Here is a 22,868-nt window from a genome sequence, read left to right on the forward strand (position 1 = left end):
ATCGGAGAGACTCCCTAGGATGCCCTGAGTGTCCTTCCTTGGCCCCACCATGAGAAACACAGGCCTGACCACTGGTGGTGCCCCCACCCCTCTAACACCCTGCTCAGCAGGAACCATGCAGGAGGGGCTGGGTGTGGCTGGGCCATGCTCTCCCCCTACACCTTCTTCTCAGAGAGCAGCTGGAGCCCCAGACCCAGGGAGCCTCACAGAGAAATTCCCATCACAGGACCTGATTTCCCATCTGAGGCTCAGGATCCAATGGAGAAGTGTTTCCCAAAAATGATGCTTCCTCCAAAGATGGTCAGTGACTTTCTGTGCCAAACATCTGAGAAAATCTCCATGTCCTAGGGCTGCCACGCAGTCACCAGTGCACACGTCAGAGCCCAAATTCCATCAGTAGTGAGGCCTTGGGTAAAACACATCCCCACTTTTAATTATGATGAGCTGCCCGGCCTCAGCATTGAAAACACCAACTTCCTTCGAGCAAACACTTATTTAATCTCTTAGAAATGATGGAGCACACCAGCCTGAACAACTGGTGAAAACCTATCTCTAATAAAAATACAAAAATTAGCTGGGTGTTGTAGCATGTACCTGTAATCCCAGCTACTCAGGAGGCTGAGGCAGGAGAACTCGTTGAACCGGGGAGGCAGAGGTTACGGTGAGCTAAGATCGTGCCATTGCACTCCAGCCTGGGCGAGAGTGAGACTCCATTTAAAAAAAAAAAGAAAGAAATGATGGAGCACCTATTGCCGTTCTTGCACTGGTTCCTGGGGAGCTCAGAGCCTATCTTTTACAAGTGTCCTGAGCCTCTTGCAGGCCTTTCATGTGTGTTTCCTTCCTGACTTCCTCCTATTTTTCTCACACCTCTGAACCTGCTGTCAGGTGAAAAATCAAAGTGGGCTCCAAATTTAAGAGCTCATGAATTTGATGGTGTGGGAGTGTCCTAGACAGTCCAGCCCTTGGGGGTGGGGAGTTGGGCAGAGAAGAAGGATGGCATTCCAGGGGCCAGAGCCAGAAGCACAGGGAATCCAGGCCTAGAGTAGGATTTCCAGGCTGAGGAAAGAGAGGCCGTGGGTCAGGGGAAGGTCCAGACCAGGACAGGGACAGAGGGTGTATTTGGAGGCTCAGCCAGAAATAGCTCCTCCAAAACATAGGCAGCGAGTTGGAGGGTGAGCTGCAAGGAGGAAGGGGAGGTGGGAGAGAATGGATGGACCGGTGTTCAGTGAGCCGACTCCTCCTATCCTGGCCTATGTCCCCAGGGGACACGCCTGGGAGCCTGTGATCCTCTCCTCCAGGCTGCTTTCCCGCTGGTGCCAGGATTCCCCCAACGCCACACTGAGCACCCAGGAGAAGCATCAAATTGTATGAGAGATAAGAAATGAAGAGAGGGAGCAGGATTTCTGGTTGACAAAGGATGTTTGAGGGTTTTCTGGGTACAAGGAGAAGGGCTGGATGGCTTGGGATGCAGAGAGACCCCTCCCCTGGGATCCTGCAGCTCCAGGCCCCTGTGGGTGGGGTGAGGGTTGGGAACCTATGAACATTCTGCAGGGGCCACTGTCTTTCTCCACGGTGCTCCCGTCATGCGTGACCTGGCAGCTGAAGATGTTGTGGGATCTCCACTGCTCGGGCGTCAGGCTCAGGTAGCCGCTGGCCACGTATTTGTTGCTCTGTTGGGAGGGCACAGTCATCTCCACGCCCTGGGTGATGGGGGTACCATCTGCATCTCCTCAGAAGATGGCGGAAACAGAGTGACTGAGGGGTGGCCTTGGGCTGACCTGTGTGGACAGAGGAGGGGGTGAGAGATGGCAGAGGTAGTGTGGGGTGCTGTGGAGCACCTCTCTCTGTCTAAAGTCTCTGGGAGGGTTCATGGTGTGGCCATCTGGTCCACCCAGGGTCTCTCCCTCCCTCTTAATTCCCTCCTTTCCACTAGAGCCCTCTGGAGAACAGACAACCCTGCACCTTCCTAGGGGCCTTCCCAAGTCACCTTTGCCAGGTGTCCTGGCCCAGTCATTTCCTTTGCAGCCTCGGTTTCCCCGTGTGTACCCACAGCAGGCTGTGCTCCCTCCTTCTTGGTTTCTGGAGTCTAAGTTTGGAATCTAGGGGTCTCTCCCACAGCACACAAAACTGTCCTGGCAGTGTGTGGGGAGGCCTAAGCCTGGCATGGCCTGGAGCTTCCTGTCCCCTGGGACACCTGGCCCGCTCATCTCTCCTGGTGAAGCACGGGCTCCACCCAGACAAACCCTGGGGCTCTGCTGTCGACCCCGTCCCACCAGCCCAACCACAGGACCCTTCACATCGGCTGGGTTCTTGGGGCTGCTTGCCCAGACTGAGCGTGGTGGCACACACCTACAGTCCCAGCTACTTGGGAGGCTGAAGCAGGAGAATCACTTCAACCCAGGAGGTAGAGGTTTCAGTGAGCCAAGATTGTGCCACTGCAGTCCAGCCTGGGTGACAGAGCAGGACTCTGTCTTAAAAACATTTTAAAAAAAGGCTCAAATGTGTCCTCTGAAAAGTGTGTTGGGTCTGTCAGTATACAGTATATAAAATGTATGAAAGGTAGCCTGTTCCAGAGTTAAGTTTGGAAAGCTGAGGACCATCTGCATATACACAGCACGCCCTTTCCCTGCACCACAGTATCTTCAAAAATTCTTCCCTCCAATCCTTTTTTTTTCTTTTTTTTCTTTTTTTGAAGACAGGGTCTCACTCTGTCACCCAGGCTGGAGTGCAGTGGCATGATCACAGCTCACTGCAGCCTTGACCTCCTCAAGTGATCCTCCCATCTCAGCCTCCTGAGTAGCTGGGATTATAGGCGTGAGCCACTACACCCAGTTAGTTTTTTTTAATTTTTATTTTTAGAGATGGGGTCCCACAATGTTGCCCAGCTCATCTGGAACTCCTGCGTACAAGCAATCCACCCACCTTGGCCTCCCAAAATGCTGAGATTACAGGCATGAACCACCACACCTGGCCTCCAATCTCTTCAAATTTCAGAACCTTACCTTTCTATCACTGTAACACTATTTCCCTCACAGGATGCACGGTTATTATCAAGAAAGGCAGGAAGGGTGAAGATTTCTAGCATTTCTCTCTCAGTCCCATTTGGTGCTTACATCTTATTTTGGGTTGCACTTGACATCTTGACATATGGAATACTTGTCAGGCTTACAACAGCCTTAGAGTGATCATGTGGGTAATCTTGATGAGAGATATGATCATTAAATTCTAACCAAAATGTAGCATCCAAACATAAGACAAATATTTACAAGTGATAAATCCTGCATGAAAGAGAAGATAACGGTGCCCACCTCTGATAATCTGTCCCAAATCAAGGCAGTACAATTCCTGCAAAGAAAAAAAACGAAAGCATGTCTGCTAGTTCCAGGCCTGTGTTAGAGAAGGCTCTTTCTAGGGGCACCAGAGGGAATGGAGTGTAATTCAAACTGGAAGCCTTTTAAAGTGAGCTAGCTCACCTATTGAGGCTATACCTTTTAACTCCACTCCACTGCAGTAGTCAGGACTCGTTCCAAGTGACAGAAACACCACTCAAACTAGCTTAAGCCTAAAGACAGATTTATGGACTGTCTCATGGAATTCATAAACAAGATCGTTCTGACTATCTCTCAGAACTCATTGGCCTTAAGAACTCTGTGGAGCCAGAGACTCAAACACCACTCTCTTCTCTTGTCATTTCTCCGTTTGAGATTTGTCCTTATTTCTCAGCAATTCCCCCAACCCTCTAGTTCACATAATCTGAAGCATGGTTACAGGGAGCTCCTAAATTTTGTATTTTGCAATCAGAGAACCTGGTTCAACTCTCTTTCTGTCTCCGTTTGAAAAATCTGTGTAAGGACATTTATTGGACTGGCCTGGGCAGGTGCGTTCCCCTGAATCAATCAGCACTGGGCATAGGACAAGTTCACATAATAATCGGGCAACCTAGAAAAAGGAAGTAAGGAGCAGAGGCAGCCCTTAGAAGGCAAGTAGTGCCAGAACGACATTCCCATGGGTGTTCTCTGCATCAACAACCCTACCATCCTGATGTTTTCTTTTGCATTCATTAATATTTGTGTGAGTCTGGAGAAATATACCATGTTCATGGATTGGAATACTCAATATCATAAAGATCAGTTCTCCTCAAAGTGATTTGTAGATTACATGTAATTCTTACCAAAATCCAAACACATTTCTTTCTTTTCTTATTTATTTATTTATTTACTTATTTATTTAGAGACAGAGTCTCGCTCTGTCACCCAGGCTGGAGTGCAGTGGCACAATCTCGGCTCACTGCAAGCTCTGCCTCCCACATTCACGCCACTCTCCTGCCTCAGTCTCACAAGTAGCTGGGACCACAGGTGCCCCCCACGACACCCGGCTTTCTTTTTTTCTTTTGTATTTTTGGCAGAGGTGGGGCTTCACGGTTTTAGCCAGAATGGTCTCGAGTTCCTGACTTTGTGATCTGCCTGTCTCGGCCTCCCAAAGTGCTGGGATTACAGATGTGAGCCACTGCGTCCAGCGCTTTTTTTTTTTAAAAACAAACAGTCATCATTAGGATGAATCTCAACATACTTCTTAATAAATACTGACAAGTTGATTCTAATTTTGTTTTTAGAAAGCGTCTTGCTCTGTTGTCTAAGCTGGAGTATAGTGGTGCAATTACAGCTCACTGAAGCCTCAAACTCCTGGGCTCAAGCAATCCTCCCGCCTCAGTCTCTCCAAGTGCTAGGATTAAAGACGTCTGCCACCACGCCTGGCTAATTCTAAATTTATATGAAAATGCAGGCTGGGTGTGGTGGCTCACATCTGTAATCACAAAACTTTGGGAAGCAGAGGCAGGTGAATCACCTGAGGTCAAGAGTTCCAGATCAGCCTGGCCAACACAGCAAACCCCGTCTCTACTATAAAAACACAAAAAAGTTAACCAAGTGTAGTGGCACCTGCCTGTAATCCCAGCTACTCAGGAGGCTGAGACAGGAGAAACACGTGAATCTGGGAGGCAGAGGTTGCAGTGAGCTGAGATTGCACCATTGTACCCCAGCCTGGGCAAAAAGAGCAAAACTCTGTCTCAAAGAAAAAAAAAAAATGCCAAGGGCCAAGAATAGCCAAAATACTGGCTTGTTCTGAAATCTCTGGTCTATGAGATAATCTACTTTTTTTTTTTTTTTTTTTTTGAGACAGAGTCTCCTCGCTCTGTTGCATAGGCTGCAGTTCATTGGTGTGATCTTGGCTCACTGCAAGCTCTGCCTCCTGGGCTCACGCCATTCTCCTGCCTCAACCTCTCAAGCAGCTGGGACAACAGGCACCCACCACCACCCTGGCTAATTTTTTGTGTTTTTAGTAGAGACGGGGTTTCACTGCGTTAGCCAGGATGGTCTCGATCTCCTGACCTCGTGATCTGCCCGCCTCTGCCTCCCAAAGTGCTGGGATTACAGGCATGAGCCACCGTGCCCGGCCAGACGAGATGATCTACTTCTTACTGACTTCAAGATGTGATAAAAGGCTTGGCACAGTGGCTTATGCCTGTAATGCCAACACTGGGAGGCTGAGGTGGGAGGATCACTTAAGGTCAGGAATTGGAGACCAGTCCAGGCAACATGGCAGGAGCTTGTTTCTGCAGAAAAAGTCAAAAAATAAAAAATAAAATGCTGGGCACGATGATACACACCTGTAGCCCCAGCTATCCAGGAGGCTGAGTCAGGATGATTATTTGAGCCCAGGAGTTCAAGGCTATAGTGGCTGAGGTGGGCGGATCATGAGGTCAGGAGAGCAAGACCATCCTGGTCAACATGGTGAAACCCCGTCTCTACTGAAAATACAAAAAAATTAGCCAGGCGTGATGGCGGGTGCCTGTAGTCCCAGCTACTCGGGAGGCTGAGGCAAGAGAATCACTTGAACCCAGGAGGCGGACGGTATGCGCCTGTAATCTCAGTTACTGGGGAGGCTGAGGCACGAGAATTGCTTGAGTTCAGGAGACAGAGGTTGCAGTGAACTGAGATCTCACCACTGCACTCCAGCCTGGGTGACAGAATGAGACTGCCTGAAAAAAACAAAACAAAACAAAACAAAAAATCAGTGCTATCTTATCTTAAGTGTTTTATGATTAAACGTCTACAATTGTCTTTTGCACTAAGTTTATTATTTTTATTGTATTAAACTTTAGATGCATGGGGCACATGTGCAGGTGTGTTCCATGAGTACACTGCAAAATGCTAAGGTTTGGGCTTCTAGTGAACCCATCACCCAAACACTGACCATAGTACCCAACGAGCAGTTTTTCAACCCTTTCCGCTCCTTCCCTCCCCACCTGTGGAGTTCCCAATGTCTGTTATTTCCATCTTTATGTCCATTCGAACCAACTGTTTAGCTATTTATTTATTAATTTATTTTTGAGACCCTTCACCCTGGCTGGAGGGCAGTGGCTCCATCTCAGTTCACTGCAACATTCGCCTCCCGGGTTCAAGCGATTCTCCTGTCTCAGCCTTCTGAGTAGCTGGGATTACAGGCACGCACCACCACACGGGGCAAATTTTTGCAATTTTAGTAGAAATGGGGTTCCCGCATGTTGGCCAGGCTGGTATCGAACTCCTGTCCTCAAGTGATCCACCTGCTTTGCCCTCCCAGAGTGCTGGCATTATAGGTATGAGCCACTGCACCTCGCCTATTTTTAAATAATACTTAATTTTCTTTCATTTTGCTAATAATTTAGAGTACAATTATATAATGATGTTAACTTTTTTTGGGCGGTGGGATGGGGTCTCACTCTGTCACCCAGGCTGGAGTGCAATGGCTCAATCATGCTTCCCTGCTGCCTCAAATTCCTAGGGTCAAGTGATTCTCCCACCTCAGCCTCCCAAACAGCTGGGACTATAGGCATGCACCACCATGCCCAGCTCATTTTTCTATATTTGTGGAGACAGGGTCTTGCTATGTTGCCCAGGGGGGTGTCAAATTCCTGATCTCAAGCAATCTGCCCGCCTTGGCTTCCCAAAGTGCTGGGGTTATAGGCATAAACCACCGTCCCTGGCCTAATAATGTAGAATTTTACTTAATGCTTCATAATATCATTTCAAAAGTTTGTATTGGATATGTATTTAAATATGTAGTTTGATCTTTTGAAAAACATTTGAATTCCTAAGATTATAAAATACTAGTTGTGCCCAGGAGGCGGAGGTTGCAATGAACAGAGATAACACTACTGCACTCCAGCTGGGGTGACGGAGCAAGACTCCAACTCAAAAAAAAAAAACAAATAGTTGTGTTAGGGTTCAAACCAGAGAAGCAGAACTAGTAGGAGAGATACACAGATTCAGATATACATAAACATATAGTGACACACATCTGCATAGATATAGAAACGGATGGCTTCTAGCCGGGCACAGTGGCTCAAGCCCGTAATCCCAGCACTTTGGGAGGCTGAGGCAGGCAGATCACCTAACGTCAGGAGTTTGAGACCAGCCTGGCCAACATGATGAAACTCTGTCTCTAATAAAAATACAAAAATTAAGGCCGGGAGCGGTGGCTCAAGCCTGTAATCCCAGCACTTTGGGAGGCCGAGACGGGCGGATCACGAGGTCAGGAAATCAAGACCATCCTGGCTAACACGGTGAAACCCCATCTCTACTAAAAAATACAAAAAACTAGCCGGGCTAGGTGGCGGGCACCTGTAGTCCCAGCTACTTGGGAGGCTGAGGCAGGAGAATGGCATAAACCCGGGAGGCGGAGCTTGCAGTGAGCTGAGATCCAGCCACTGCACTCCAGCCTGGGCCACAGAGCGAGACTCCGTCTCAAAAAAAAAAAAAAAAAAAAATACAAAAATTAGCCAGGTGTGGTGGTGTATGCCTGTAGTTCCAGCAAATCGGGAGGCTGAGACAGGAGAATTGCTTGAACCCGGGAGGCACAGATTGCAGTGAACCGAGATCGCGCCAGGGCACTCCAGCCTGGGTGACAAAGCTAGACTCCATCTCTAACAAACAAACAAACAAACAAACAAAAAAGCTATATACAGACATACATCTAGATAGATAGATAGATTGGTAAAACCTTGGCTTCTGCATTTGTGGGGTTGGCTAAGCAAGCCCAGAGTCCACAGGACTGGCCGTCAGGAAACGACAATCACCGATGGGCTGGAGCCGCACAGGCAGGGCCAAAGCTTGTTTTTCACAGGCACTCAGGAAGAAAGATCCAGAGAGAAGGGAGCACAATGGTGGACTCAACTGCTATTTGAAGTCTGTGCTCCAGGAAGTCCTAAGCCCTCTCTTTTTTAAAAAAAGAAACATAAACTTTTTGGCTGGCTGTGGTGGCACAAGCTGTAGTCTCAGCTGCTCAGGAGGCTGAGGCAGGAGAATTGCTTGAGCACAGGAGTTAGAATCTAGCCTGAGCAGCATAACAAGACTTTGGTTCTAAAAAGTATTTAAAAAATAGTCTGGCCGAAGTGGCTCACAACCGTAGTCCCAGCACTTTGGGAGGCCAAGGCGGGTGAATTGCTTAAAGCCAGGAGTTCAAGACCAGCCTGGCCAACATGGTGAAACCCCGTCTCTACTAAAAATACAAAAATCAGCCGGGTGTGGTGGCGCATGCCTGTAATCCCAGCTACTTGGGAGGCTGAGGTGGAAGAATTGCTTGAACCTGGGTAGCAGAGCTTGCAGTGAGCCAACATTGCACTGCTGCACTCCAGCCTGGGTGACAGAGTGAGACCCTGTCTCAAAAAAATAAATAATATTTTCAAAATAAAACACTTTTAATGTTATTATTATTTTTTTCTTTAGCAGCACATTGGGAAGTTGAGTAAACTTTTAATTTTAAAACAGTTTTAGAATTACAGACAAATTGCCAAGACAGCACTAAGTTCACACATACCCTCGTACCTGGCTTCCTTCTTATGAACATCTTAAATTACTATGGTAAATTGCTACAGTTAAAAAACCTGGCTGGGCATGGTACCTCACACTTATGATCCCAGCACTTCGGGAAGCCAAAGTGGGAGGATTACTTGAGTCTTGGAGTCCAAGACTAGCCTGGGATACACAGTGAGACCTTGTTTTAGTTAAAAAAAAAAAAAAAAAAAAATTTAAGGCCAGGCGCGGTGGCTCATGCCTGTAGTCACAACACTTTGGGAGGCCGAGGCAGGCAGATCACCTGAGGTCAGGAGTTCAAGACCAGCCTGACCGACATGGAGAAACCCGGTCTCTACTAAAAATACAAAATTAGCCGGAAGTGGTGGGGCACGCTTGTAATCCCAGCTACTCAGGAGGCTGATGCAGAAGAATCACTTGAAACCAGGAGGCGGAGGTTGCAGTGAGCTGAGATCTCGCCATTGCACTCCAGCCTGGGCAACAAGAGTGAAACCCCATCTCGAAGAAAAAAAAGTTTTTAATGAAAAATTGGACCAGGCTGGAGCACAGTGGCACAGTCACACCTTACTGCAGCGTCAAACTCCTGGGCTCAAGCAATTCTCCCTCCTCAGCCTCCCTAGCAGCTGGGACTGTAAGTGCATACCACCATGCTGACTAACTAAAAGAAAAAAAAAAAATTTAGAGAGATGTAGTCTCGCTATGTTGCCCAGGCTAGTCTCACACTCCTGACCTCAAGATCTTCCCATCTTAGCCTCCCAAAGTGCTAGGATGTGAGCCACCATCTCCGGTCCCAGTAAACCAATACCGATATATTATTATTAACTAAGGTTCATCTTAATTCAGATTTCTTTACTATTTCCCCTAATGTTCTTTTCCTGTCCCAAGATCTCATCCAGGAGACCACACTATGTTTAGTTCTTAAGTCTCCTCAGGATTGCTGGAGTGCAGTGACTCCATCTCGGCTCACTGTAACCTCTCATGACTGAGTTCAAGCTATTCTCCTGCCTCAGCCTCCCCACTTGCTGGGATTACAGGCACCTGCCACCATGCCCAGCAGTGCAGTAGGACGATCTTGGCTCACTGCAACCTCTGCCTCCTGGGTTCAAACGATTCTCCTGCCTCAGTCTCCCAAGTAGCTCGGATTACAGGTGTGTGCCGCAACTCACTGTCTTTTTTTTTTTTTGGAGACAGAGTTTGAGATGGGGCTTTACCACATTGGCCAGGCTGGTCTAGAACTCCTGGCCTCAGGTCATCCACCCACCTCAGCCTCCCAAAGTGCTGGGATTACAGGTGTGAGCAACTGTGCCCAGGCTGTTCTGCACTTCACTTGCAAAATACTTTTCCCTTTACAATAAATTGCTCTATGCTGCATCACCTTTGCTGTGTGATTCTTATTTAAGTTCTTTATTTATTTTAATTATTTCTTCTTTTTGAAACAGGGTCTCACTATGTTGCCCAGGCTGGTCTCAAACATTTGAGCTCAAGCAATTCGCCCACCGTGGCCTCCCAAAGAGCTGGGATGACAGGCATTAGCCACCACACCCAGCCTAAATTCTTTGAAACTTACAACTGCGGCCCCAAAAGACCTGTCAATCATTGCACCACTGCCATCCAGCTTGGGCGACAGTCTAAGGCCTCATCTCACAAAAGGAAAAAGATATATTAAAAATAAATAATTTTTTTTTTCCCCTAAAAACAGGGTATCCCAGTCAGGCACGGTAGCTCACACCTGTAATCCTTGCACTTTGGGAGGCCGAGGCAGGTGAGTCATCTGAGGTCAAGAGTTCAAGACCAACCAGGCCTACATGGTGAAACCCTGGCTCTACTAACAAAAAAACACAAAAATTAGCTGGACACGGTGGAAGGTGCCTGTAATCGCTGCTACTCAGAAGGCTGAGGGAGGAGAATCAATTGAACTTGGGAGGCGGAGGTTGCAGTGAACCCAAGAATGCACCAGTGTCCTCCAGTTTGGGCTCCTACAGAGTGAGACTCCAGCTGAAAAACAAATAGAACAAAAAAGACAGGGTCTCCCTCTGTTGCCCAGACCAGGGTGCAGTGAGCGGTCACAGCTCACTGCACCCTTGACCTCCCATGCTCAACTGATTCTCCTGCCTCAGTAGCTGCGACTACCCGCACATATCACCATGCCTGGCGAATTTTTTAATTTTTTGGGGTGATGGTCTCACTATGTTGCCCAGGCTGGTCTTGAACTCTTGGCCTGAAGTGATCCTCCTACCAAGTCCTCCTTACACAGAGCTGGGATGACAGGCGTGAGCCACCGCACCCGGCCCTCCAAAGCTGCCTGTTCCTTGAGCATGATGTGTAGCAAGGGGAGCTAGAGTGAGAGCAGCACCGTGGGGAAGGGACAGGACTGCCACCCTGAGCTTTCTGACGTTAGGCCAGAACCCTCTTCTCCAAGCGAGATCAACCACATGAGTGGTTTGGAACCTGTGAAGGTTTAGAGATGCTGGGAGAACCTTTTTCCTGGGAGAGTTTTCCAAATAGGGAACAAACAGAGCCACCCTGGGCCCCGCTGAGGGAGGATCCTACCAGAAGCCGTCACCACTGTCTCGCTCCACGCCGGTGGTGATGTTGATGTCATCGATGCAGGTAGTTGGTGTCGTGTACAGAAGCACAGACCACTGCAGTCCCGTGTACTTGAAGAAGTCAAAGTCTGTGTTCTGGACAAAGTAACCCTTGGGATACCTAGGGCGGGAGGACTGTGGTTTGCTGGGCCCTTGCCATGGGTCTTTTGTCCTCAGTTCACATGCCTCCCCAGATCAGGGCCTCCTCTCTGCGAAGGCCACCCTGTCCCTGGCAGGAAGACCACAGGGTGGGCCGGGAAGGTGGGTGCGTGCAGTGGAGGAAGGATGGTACCCACTTGGACGTGTCAGTCACGTACGGATGGTCCCTAGTGGCAGGGTTGGGGGGTGAGCGTGCTGTTGATGGCAACAGTGAAGCAGAGGCGGGAGGGCAGGGGCCCCACCGGGAACAGGCTGCTGATGTCAGCCTCGAAGGGGAGGTAGCCCCTTTCATGCTCTAGCGTGTGGACACCATTCACCCACTGCAGAGATAGGAGATATGGGGAGGGGGTGGCAGGTCGGGGCATGAGGAGGGGCTCTGCTATCTGGCACTCCCTCACATAACCCGAAGCATGGGGCTCAGGGGCCTGCCAGCCAGATGGGAAGAACGACTTCCCAGTGGGGTAGATCAGGCCACCTATCCCCCTACACAGGGCACAGTCCCCAGGGCAGGGTAAGGCCCCCCACCGTCCCAACCCAGGAGACAGGCTGTGGATGGAATCTGAGGGTCCCAGGCTGTTCAGCAGCTGTGGCCACCCACCCGACCTGCCTGCTAATGGCTACACTGACCACAATGGCATAGAAGTGGGCACTGCCAATCCTCAGTACCACTCTTGTGTACAGGTCCTGGATCCATCGCTTCAGCAGGGTCACCTCCCATTCATATCACACCGAGCTGACAAAATGCCCAGTCCTGGCTGATATCATTGAAGATGCAGAGAACCGGTATGTCCAAGGTGGGGCCAGACTGCAAAGAGAAGGGCTGGGCTCAGCTCCTAGGCCCCCAAAGGCATCTGGGACCAGTGTGCTGCACAGCTGTGCCCCCAGGCCTAGCACAAGCTCTGACACATGGCGGGGACTCCTGGTGGAAAAGACAGATAACTTGCTGATGACAGGTCCACTGCCAGGGCAGGTTGTACACCTGGACCAGTGGGGCCAGGAGATCCTCGTTGGAGCGGATAGCACCCAGTATCTCCGGAGACAGGGGTGAACCCAGGGGCACATCGCAGCCCGAGGCAAGAAAGTTCAGACCTGTGACTAAGATGCAAATGACCCACTGCCTGTCACAGGGAGGAAGGCTGGTTAGGGGGATGGGGGAGTTTGCTTAGGACACTGTGAGTGAGGCCCACGCTGGCAGCCAGCCCTCTCCTCTCTTTCTCTTGTACTGAATACCACAAAGTCAGAAACAGAGGATGTAGGCTGGGCACGGTGCTTCACACCTGTAATCCCAGCACTTTGGGAGGCAGAGGCAGGCGGATCACAAGGTCAGGAGTTCGAGACCAGCCTGGCCAATATGGTGAAACCACATCTCTACTAAAAATACAAAAATTAACTGGGAGTGGTGGCGGGCGCCTGTAGTCCCAGCTACTAGGGAGGCTGAGGCAGGAGAATCGCTTGAACCCAGGAGGCAGAGCCTGCAGTGAGCCAAGATCATGCCATCGCACTCCAGCCTGGGTGACACAGTGAGACTCTCAAAAAAAAAAAGACAAAGAAAAAGAGGAGGTAGAACAGGCAAACGCGGCCCAGACCTCACCGGATCCCACTTCTCTGCTGACCACATTCCAAGTCAGGAGGGCAACAAGGGTGGCGTCCTTGGTCTGATGTCACTGTCTGTCCTCTATCTGAACCCTGAAAACCAAGCTACCTTCCCCTCTCGGCAGAGCCAACCTCAGAATGTCTAAACTGTCCCCTCCTCCTGATCCCCGGGCCCAGCTCTGTGCAGGGCCTGCCCCTCAGGCCTGACGAGTGTCTGGTGGCTCATGCCTGTAATGAGCGCTTTGGGAAGTCAACGTGGGAGGATGGCTTGAGGTCAGGAGTTCGCCTGGAGAACGTACTGAGACGCTGTATCTTAAAAAACAAAACAAAACCAAAAAGTTGGTTTTTGTTTTGAGACAGAGTCTCAGTCTGTCGCACAGGCTGGAGTGCAGTGGCTTGATCTCGGCTCACTGCAACCTCCGCCTTCCTGGTTCAAGCAATTCTCCTGCCTCTGCCTCCCAAGTAGCTGGGATTACAGGTGCTCATCACCACACCTGGCTAACTTTTGTATTTTTAGTAGAGAGCGGGTTTCACCACGTTGGCCTGGGTGGTCTTGAACGCCTCCCCTCAGGTGATCCGCCCGCCTCGGCCCCCCAAGGTGCTGGGATTACAGGCGTGAACCACCAAGCCTGACCAAGTTTCTTTTCTTTCTTTCTTTTCTTTTTTTTTTTAATTAGGTATGGCGGCCCCAGCTAACTTGCAAGGCTGGGGCAGGAGAATCGCTTGAGCTCAGAAGTTAGGATTGCCCTATTCCGCTCCAACCTGTGCGGCAGGGTCAAACTCCGTCTCAAAAACATTTCAAAAATTAAAAATAAATATTAGAGAGTACACTGCCCGGGCTCAGCTATCGCCTCCCGACGTGGCTGGACAGGAACGCTTCCTCCTCCTCCCGCCTCCTCCGCCCTGGCCCTCCCCGGTCCCCCTAGTCCCCCCGGTTCCCCCGTCCTCCAACCCCGCGCCCCCAAGCCCGTTGACCTTTAACCTCCTCAGGGCCCCCAGCTCCCGGGCACTCAGGTGAAGGAGGGTGCAGGGCGCCGGGGCTTTCGCCATTCCCAACGCCGGGCTTCCGGGCGCCTCCCAACGGTCGTCCCTACATCTGCTCCTGGAAGCCCCCGCGTCGGTTGTCGGAGAAGTCCGCTGGGAAGCTTCAGAGGCCGTGGAGCTCCTTGCCCTCCCCCGACGGGCTCTCCCGGGTGTACAGCATCCCGCCCAGCAGCGCCTGCGCGCAGCCACACAACAGCTGCTGAGAGCCGCCCAGGACACCGCCACCAGCCAGGTCATACCTCCCGCTCCCTGTCTTGGCACCAGTCTGAGGGGATGAGAGCCGCCGGTGGGGAAGCCCTGCGGGCCTGTCGCGTGACGCGCCTGCGGTGTGACGCGCGTGAAGCCGTCGGCGCCATGTTTGTTGAGGGCGCGTGCCAGGCCTGGAGGGGCGAAGTGGCTCCAGGTGCTGCCCAGTAGGACCTGTGGCTGGAACACAGGGCTAGGCCTTTGGGGAAGCGAGACCCCCACCCTCAGCTCCAGCCAAGAAGGGAGTCATCTGCTTCCCATCCCGGCAGAGGCTGGACGATCCAGGGCCCCAGGCCAGGACAGAACCCCTGAGATTGGTGGCATCCCCGTTTCTTCAAGGGGCACCTCCACTTGCTTTCCCCAGCAAGAATTGGAGCAGGCCCCAGGGGAGCCTCTTCCATGACTGCGGGATGCAGCCTCTTGCAGGGATGCACCTCCTTGGGAGGCGGCGGTAGCCTTGATCCTGGACCTCTGGGACCCCGACCCTAACCAAGGGGACAGAAGCTCCTTCTTGGCTTTGAAGATACATGAAGATACAGGGAGAGAGGCCAAGTGCAGTGGGTCACGCTTGTAATCCCAGCACTTTGGGACGCTGAGGTGGGCGGATCACTTGAGGCCAGGAGTTCGAGACCAGCCTGGCCAACATGGCGAAACCCCCTGTCTACTGAAAATACTAAAAAAGAAACGGAGCCAGGCATGATAGCAGGCGCCTGTAATCCCAGCTACTCAGGAGGCTGAGGCTGAAGACTCACTTGAACCCAGGAGGTGAAGGTTGCAGTGAGCCGAGGTCTCACCACTGCAGTCCAACCTGGGTGACAGAGCAAGAATCTATCTCAAAAAAAAAAAAAAAAAAAAAATTGCAGGGAGAGGGTGCCCTGCGGGACCCCACTTTACTCCAGTAGGGAAGGCACCATGTAGAAGGAATCTGGAAGAGATCTGGAGACAGTAAAAAAGACGTAGGTTTATTCAGGGGACTTTCACACAGGTGCAGTGGCTGTGGCTGGACATGAGAACCACTACATTTGTAAAAAGCATGCAGCTTCCATAACATTTTCACCTAGCATCCTCGACCTGTTACCGGTGGAAGGTATCCGAGTTCCCGGTGGCGAATACATACACAACTGAAACAACCTCAATTCTTGCCTCCTCAGAAGAAAGACTTTGACTGACGGTCACAAGGTAGATACCAGATAGAGGCAAGTTGCAAAGCAGGAGTAAAATTTTATTAAAAAGCAGTCCAGGAACAGGCGTGGTAGCTCATGCCTGTAATCCCAGTACTTTGGGAGGCTGAGTCGGGTGGATCACCTGAGATCAGGAGTTCGAGACCAGCCTGGCCAACATGGTGAAACCATGTCTCTACTAAAAATACAAAAATTAGCTGGGCGTGATGGTGAGTGCTTGTAATCCCAGCTACTTGGGAGGCTGAGGCAGGAGAATCTCTTGAACCTGGGAGGTGGAGATTGCAGTGAGCTGAGATTGAGCCACTGCACTCCAGCCTGGGCTATAGAGTGAGAGAGTATTAAAAAAAATGGTGTGAACCTGGGCGGTGGAGCTTGCAGTGAGCAAAGATCATGCCACTGTGCTCCAGCATGGGCAACAGCGAGACTCTGTTGAAAGAAAGAAAGAAGGAAAGAAAGAAAGAAAGAAGAAAGAAAGAAAGGAAGGAAGGAAGGAAGGAAGGAAGGAAGGAGAAAAGAGAAAGAAAAGAAAGTCATTACTTAGTAACTGCTTTATTTATAAATATAATTTGATATTCGATTCATCTTACTTTTCCACCTCTATCTGCTGGTACATTCTTAAGGCTGAACTACACTGGAAGTAAAAATATGCCTTGGGACCAGGCATGATGGCCCATGCCTGTCATCTCAGCACTTTCGGAGGCCGAAGGGGGAGGATTGCTTGAGCCTAGGAGTTCAAGAGCAGCCTGGGAAATATAGCAAGACCCCATCTCTACAAAAACTACAAAAATTAGCCAAGCATGGTGGCACACACTGGGGGTCCCAGCTACTTGGGAGGCTGAGGTGGGAGGACTGCTTGAGCCCCGGAGGTCAAAGCTTTAGTGAGCTGTGTTTGCATCACTGCACTCCAGCCTGAGTGACAGAGCGAGACACTATCATAAGTAAATGTATGTATGTATGTATGTATGTATGTATGTATGTATGTATGTAATGTTTGTATGTATGCATGTATAATGAAATTAAACCTAGCTGGGCATGGCAGCTCAGGTCTGTAATCCCAGCACTTTGGGAGGTCAAGGTAGGAGAATCACTTGAGCCCAGGAGTTCAAGACCAGCCTAGGCAACACAGTGAGACCCAGTCTCTACAAAAAGTTTAAATATTAGCCAGGTGTGGTGACGCATGCCTGTGGTTCCAGCCACTTCGGGGGCTGAGGAGGGAGGATCATTTGAGCCCAGGAGGTTGAGCAATGAGCTGTGATTATGCCACTGCACTCCAGCCTGGGCAACAGAGTAAGGGTGTATCAAAAAAAATTTTTTTCATTAAACTAAATAAATTCAGCTATTCTAGTCATATAGCAAGACCTCAATAGCCACATGTAACTAGTGGCCACCATTTCACACAGTGCATATATGGGGCATTTCTATCATTGCAAGGGTTCTTTTTTGAAACAAGGTCTCACTCTGTCCCCCAGGTGGGAGAACAGTGGTGCAATCATGGCAGACGGCAGCCGTGACCTACTGGGCTCAAACGATTCTCCCACCTCAGCGTCCCAAGTGGCTGGGACTACAGGCAAGCACAACCATAACCAACTAATTTTATTTTTTATTTTTCTTATTTCTTTGAGATGGAGTCTCACTCTGTCACCCAGACTGGAGTGCAGTGACATGATCTTGACTCACTACAACCTCTGCCTCCCTGGTTCAAGCAGTTCTCCTGCTTCAGCCTCCTGAGAAGCTGGGATTACAGGCGCTCACCACAACACCCAGCTAATTTTTGTATTTTCTTAGTAGAGATGAGGTTTCACCATGTTGGTCAGGTTGGACTCGAACTCCTGACCTCGTGATCTACCCACCTCAGCCTCCCAAAATGCTGGGATTACAGGTGTCATCCACCTTGCCTGGCCACAACTAATCTTAAATTTTTTGTAGAGATGGGGTCTATGTTGTGCAGACTGGTCTCAAACTCCTGGACTCAAGAGAGCCTCTGATCTCAGTCCCCCAAAGTGCTAGCATTCCAGGTGTGAGCCACCACACCCAGCACTGCAGAACCCAGGTCTATCAGTGCTGACCTAGAACCTCTCAAGAGTTTCTGAAGAATTCAGAACTGGGGCCAGGCATAGTGGCCCATGCCTGTAATTCCAGCACTTTGGGAGGCCAAGGAAGGTGGATCACTTAAGGTCAAAAGATCAAGACCAGCCTGACCAACATGGTGAAACCTCACCCCTACTAAAAAAAAAAAAAAAAAAAAAGATTAGGAGAACGTGGTGGTACATACCTGTAATCCAAGTTACTTGGGAGGCCGAGGCAGGAGAATCGCTTGAACTGAGAGGCGGAGGTAGCAGTGAGTCAACATTGTGCCACTGAACTCCAGCCTGAGTGACAAGAATGATCTTCCCTCTCAAAGAAAAAAGAAATCAGAGCTGGTTACCTTTTCAAAGAGGATGAGCAAGGGTGCATATCCACGAGCCACTTCCCCCTTCTTGACTAGTTTGCAGAAGTGGCATTCTGTAAGCACAATAAATTTAAGGGTGCAAACAGAACAGCACAGTCCACTGTGGGGGGCTGTTCTTTATGTGTCAACGGGAGTCCCAGGAGCTGTGACAAATAAGTGTGAGCTACTGGGGAGGGAACAAGGGGCTGGATGGGGTTCAGGAATCCACATGAAAAAAAAAAAACCCGACAAGATAAAGCAACCTATCTTTGGTGAGGAAGACGAAAAAATGAGAGGGATAAAAAAATGAGGACAGGCCGGGCGTGGCGGCTCCCATCTATAATCCCAGGATTTGAGTAGGCCAAACTGGCAAATCACTTGAAGTCAGGAGTTAGAAATATCACTTGGGAACGGGTGATAGGAGGCTGTCTGGAAACAAGGCCGGTAAGGAGGCCACTTTTGAGGGCCAAGCGAGTGGGGCAGAGGCCTGGATGCTGGCAAGAAGGGAATGTGGATAGGGTAGCGGGAGGTGAGCCTAAAGGTGAAGCAAGGGGAGCACTGCAGTGAGCACAGGGCAGGCCAGGGGAGGCAAGTGACATCTCTGCCCAGGGAGAACACGCAATCAAAAAGTTCAACACCTCTTACCTGGTGAAACCCTACAATTCTGTCGCTCTGTACTCACTCTGAATAATGGGCTTGCGATAAGTCTTACACCAGTTCTCAAACTGGGTGGCCAGCTGCAGCTGAATCAACTCCAGGTGCCCATAGTCATGATACCAAGTGTAGTAGCTGTTCACACAGATCACGTCCACATACGGAGCCCAGGACCAGAGCGGCAAACCCCGTTCAGCACCCAGAAGACTGCATGACTCAGCACTCACACACTACGGGGGCTCTTCTGGCAGAGAAGGTAAGAAGGGGATGTAATCCCAGCATTCTGGAAGGCTGAGGCAGGAGGGTGACTTGCGGCCAGGAGTTCGAGACCAGCCTGGGCAACACAGCGAGACCCTAGCTCTACAAAAAATAGTAGTAAGAAAATTAGCATGGCACAGTGGCTCATGCCTGTAATCCCAGCTCACTGGGAGGCCAAGGTGTGAGAATCACCTGAGCCAAGGAGTTTGAGACCAGCCTGGTAAACGTCACAAGACCCCATTACTACAAAACAAAACAAAACAAAACAAAAGGCTAGAATGAGAAGAGCTGCCTTTTGGGGCTGAGAACATCCAAGTGCATCAACTTAGATCCTGAAATTACCCTGCCCCACAGGCAAAAATCATGGTCACAAAATGGTGGCCCAAAGGAGACAGGCCTGTGCCTGCACACTGACACTCACCATGTGTGCAGCTGGGAAGGCCTATGAGAGGCAGAGCAGCTGCCAAAGCACAGTCCTCGGCCAAAACCCACGTCCCCGGCCACTGGAACTGACTCCTCTAAAGGCAGCACTCCCATCACTGGGCTTCCCCTCACCTTGCCCTGGAGAAACCCTCCCTCCTGAGGGGCCGATACAGTGGTTGTCGCAGAGAATCTTTGTTTTGTTTTGGAGACAGTCTCGCTCTGTTGCCCAGGCTAGAATGGAGTGGCGCAATCTTGGCTCAGTGCAACCTCTGCCTCCCAGGATCAAGCACTATGAGCAGTAGTCGGCAGTTCCTCCTCAAATTAAAAATACAGCTACTATGTCATCTAGCAATCTCACCACTGGAAAATACAAAGTACATGGATGTATTATGCTCCCTGATTACAAATGACAAAAAGAGCTATAGTGATCCAAACAATGTGGTATTGGCATTTACACAAAAATACACAACAACAAGACCCAACAAGGGAACCAAAGCCAAATTCATGTATGGTGGACACATTTAAAAAAGAACACCCAGGGAATGAGACACCCCGGGCTGCCGTCGCTGGGGCCACAGAAGTGTCCTAGGGGGACCTGCAGCCGCCTCTCACCTGGGCTCCGGATGGTTTCCACTCCATGAGGAAGTATTTCCATAGTTCCCCTCAGCCACCCTCAGAGTCAGGAGGGCTTCTGTGGGGCTGCGACCATCTGTCCCAGCCTTTCCTGTCTCCATGACACACCGTGTGACCTACGTATACTACAATATGTAGGTGCGTGTACTGAAAGCGTACAGTTAAGATGACCTACAACTGATGCTACTCTACGTCTTCCAGAGATTTTTCAGATATCCCCAGAGAAAAACAAACTAGTGACATTCCATGATATTGCAAAGTGGCACCAGAAACTGCACAGAAACAGCTCCCTATGCACCATCAGGCACTCTCCAGACCCGCCCCTCACTCACAAATGTCACACAGGAGCATGAACCCAGGCAGTCTTCACTCCTAAGGGCCACTTAACAGCCTCTATCGGTCAGGAAGCCTTTGATCTGGGCCAGGGTGCTGACCCACAGGGGTGAATTGTGCCTCTAATGCTGAGTGTTTCTTCCCCTCACTGAGCTCACCCCCACCCTTGCACCAAAAAGGGCCCCCATGGAAACTGCTGTCTGACATCCAGGAGCTCATGTAAAATGCTCCAGCAACGTGGATGGCCTTGGCCACCTCTAGTACTAGCCTTTCCCCATGTGGGGCTCACTCCCTGATTCTTGCTTGTGCAGGCCAATGTAAAGCGGCTGAGATCTCCTGCTCCCTCAGCCTCCCTGGTCACCTTGATGACATCACGCTGGCCAGAGGCAGGCATCTGCAATCAAGAATGAGGTACCCACAGGCTGACTTCCCTGGTGTGGGGAACAATGCCTGGGGCCTCCAGACAGCCTGCCCGAGGTAAAGAATCCAGCTCTGACACAGCTCAAAGACAGTGTGGTGGACATGGAGAGACTGTCCAGGCCTGTCTCCTCTTCTGGCTCAGTGGATTCTTAGGAAAATTATTGAAACACTGGGCTTAAAGCTCTCAGCCTAGGGCTTAAAATGCCGCAGGGAATCAAATCAGGGTGACCAAGGACCAAAGACTTCTCCTTGGCTGGGAATGGGGGATCAGGTTTGCAGAGACCAGGGGTACAAAGTGATACCTGTGCCGTAAGAGAAGAAACTGGGGATCTGATCCACCCTGGGCTCCTCAACCTGAGTGTGAGGCCTTGCTGGGCCCTGAGCTCACCTGCCCCTTGGGAGTCCATTGTGACTGCAGTCCAGGGGGTCAATGTCATCACTAATGCCAGAAAGAAGTCCTGGGAGATGCGGAGGGCATCCTGTAGTGACAGGCAGTCTGGGTGGTCCGCAGGTGTGCGCTTCAGCAGGTCCTGGGAAGGTATGGGATGGTAAATGGGGGCTGTGTTTCTGGGGTTCAATGAGAAGCCCCTGGGGAATGCTTAGTCCTCACCAAAAGAATTCAAAGGGCGGGCACTCAGGGACCCACACTCATGCCTGCAAAATCTGAACTGAAAATTAGAATCAGAGCAGCAGGGTTGACTCTAAAAGGGCCCCAACTGGCTTTTCTCCCTGCTGCAGTCTTTACTCTTTTCTCCTGGCAGAGGCAGCCAGGTGGAGGCTCATCTCACCAAGCAGCTGGGAGAGACACCCCTCTACCTACCCTGCAGCTGCTCCAAGGATCCTGGAGACCAAAAGACAGGGGTTGGGGAATCAGGATGTTCCTGCCTCCACCGAGAGCAACTGGCCAACTGCCAAGCTCAGCAGCTAAGCTCTATTGAGGCCCTGGCCCTGTTGGCCTGGTTACCTCAGGCCAGGCAGGCACACTCAGGGCCCAGGATCCCTCTGCCTGACTTTTCAAATGGTCTGTTCTCAGTGACTCTGGTGCCCTCTCACACCGGGCTCAGGCTTCTGAGAAACTCCTAAACCCTCTCTGGCCCTTCAGGGGCCTTAACACTCGTGTGTAGGACCAGGATGCTCTGAGTGACGTATTTGGTCAATGAGCTGGTACAGCAGAGCTGTTGGGGACAGCAGAGAGAAAAAGGACAAAGACATACAAACCACCACTCAACACCTCAGAGACCAGCTTTGTCCCCCACCTGCCTTTCTCCCCACATGAACACCTGCTTTTCGGAAGCCAAAGTGGGTCCACAGCAGCCTCCACCTCTGTTCTCACTCCCAGGGCAGACCAAGCAGCAAGAACAGGTGACACACAGCCCTAGTGACCCTGTCCCCTCCCTACCCATGCTTATTCTCCCATCAGACCTGGCTTCTTTGAGGGCTGCCACAGTCCTGTCCAGGTCTTACCTGGCTCAGAGCAGATGATCCCCTGCACCTCCCACCCTGAATCACACGGCTACACCCAGCACATGCTACAGAGGCCCAGTGTCCTCTGGGTCACATCCAGAAAATCCACAATAGGGGAGGAGACAACCTGTTTCCCAGGAAGAGCAGCTCCCCAGGCCTGGTCATTCTCAGACTCCTCCAGTCAAAGGCCGGGCACAGCCAGCTGGGATCGCCATGCTTCACTCTGACCCATACTACTGGCCTTGCCTCCTCTATGGGAAGAGAGCCCTCCACACAGCCTCAAACCCAGACATAACAGGACAGGACAGGCTGGGTGCCAGGGAGGCCAGCCAGATCTCCACACAAAGGCTCTGCTCTTAAGCAGGAGGCAGCCTCCGGGGCAAAAGTTTCCTGAAGCAACTCAGGTCAGGCCTCACATACAAGAGCCCCGGAGGCTACAAAAGCACCAACTCAGCCAGCCAGGAACCCAGGGCCACAGCCTTCTGAGACCCAGACTCTAAGTGAGGATCGCTGGGATTCAGCCGAACAGGAGGACGTGACAGCTGGAGAACCAATACTTCCCAACACCCTTCCAGCAAGCAGCTGTGGACCTGCC

At 50.8% G+C, this 22,868-nt stretch overlaps 2 long non-coding RNA genes and 1 pseudogene across 2 annotated transcripts in view; 2 read left to right on the forward strand and 1 right to left on the reverse strand.

Annotated features, from left to right (window-relative positions):
* Positions 1-9,066, forward strand: part of LOC144332006 (uncharacterized) — a 69,915-nt gene extending 60,849 nt beyond the window's left edge. Inside the window, exon 3 of the long non-coding RNA XR_013399677.1 lies at positions 8,601-9,066. This is a non-coding gene — a long non-coding RNA (uncharacterized LOC144332006). The remainder of the gene's footprint in view (positions 1-8,600) is intronic.
* Positions 1-22,868, forward strand: part of LOC114670397 (phosphatidylinositol 3,4,5-trisphosphate 3-phosphatase TPTE2-like) — a 314,879-nt pseudogene that overhangs the window by 266,709 nt on the left and 25,302 nt on the right.
* On the reverse strand, positions 15,421-22,554 carry LOC144332005 (uncharacterized). Its single transcript, XR_013399676.1, has 4 exons — positions 22,401-22,554; positions 21,198-21,339; positions 17,933-18,986; positions 15,421-16,086 (listed from the first exon to the last, which is right to left on the reverse strand). It is a non-coding gene; the product is annotated as an uncharacterized LOC144332005 (long non-coding RNA).

The sequence above is a fragment of the Macaca mulatta genome, chromosome 10, assembly GCF_049350105.2.
Source record: "Macaca mulatta isolate MMU2019108-1 chromosome 10, T2T-MMU8v2.0, whole genome shotgun sequence".
Classification (NCBI taxonomy): domain Eukaryota; kingdom Metazoa; phylum Chordata; class Mammalia; order Primates; family Cercopithecidae; genus Macaca; species Macaca mulatta.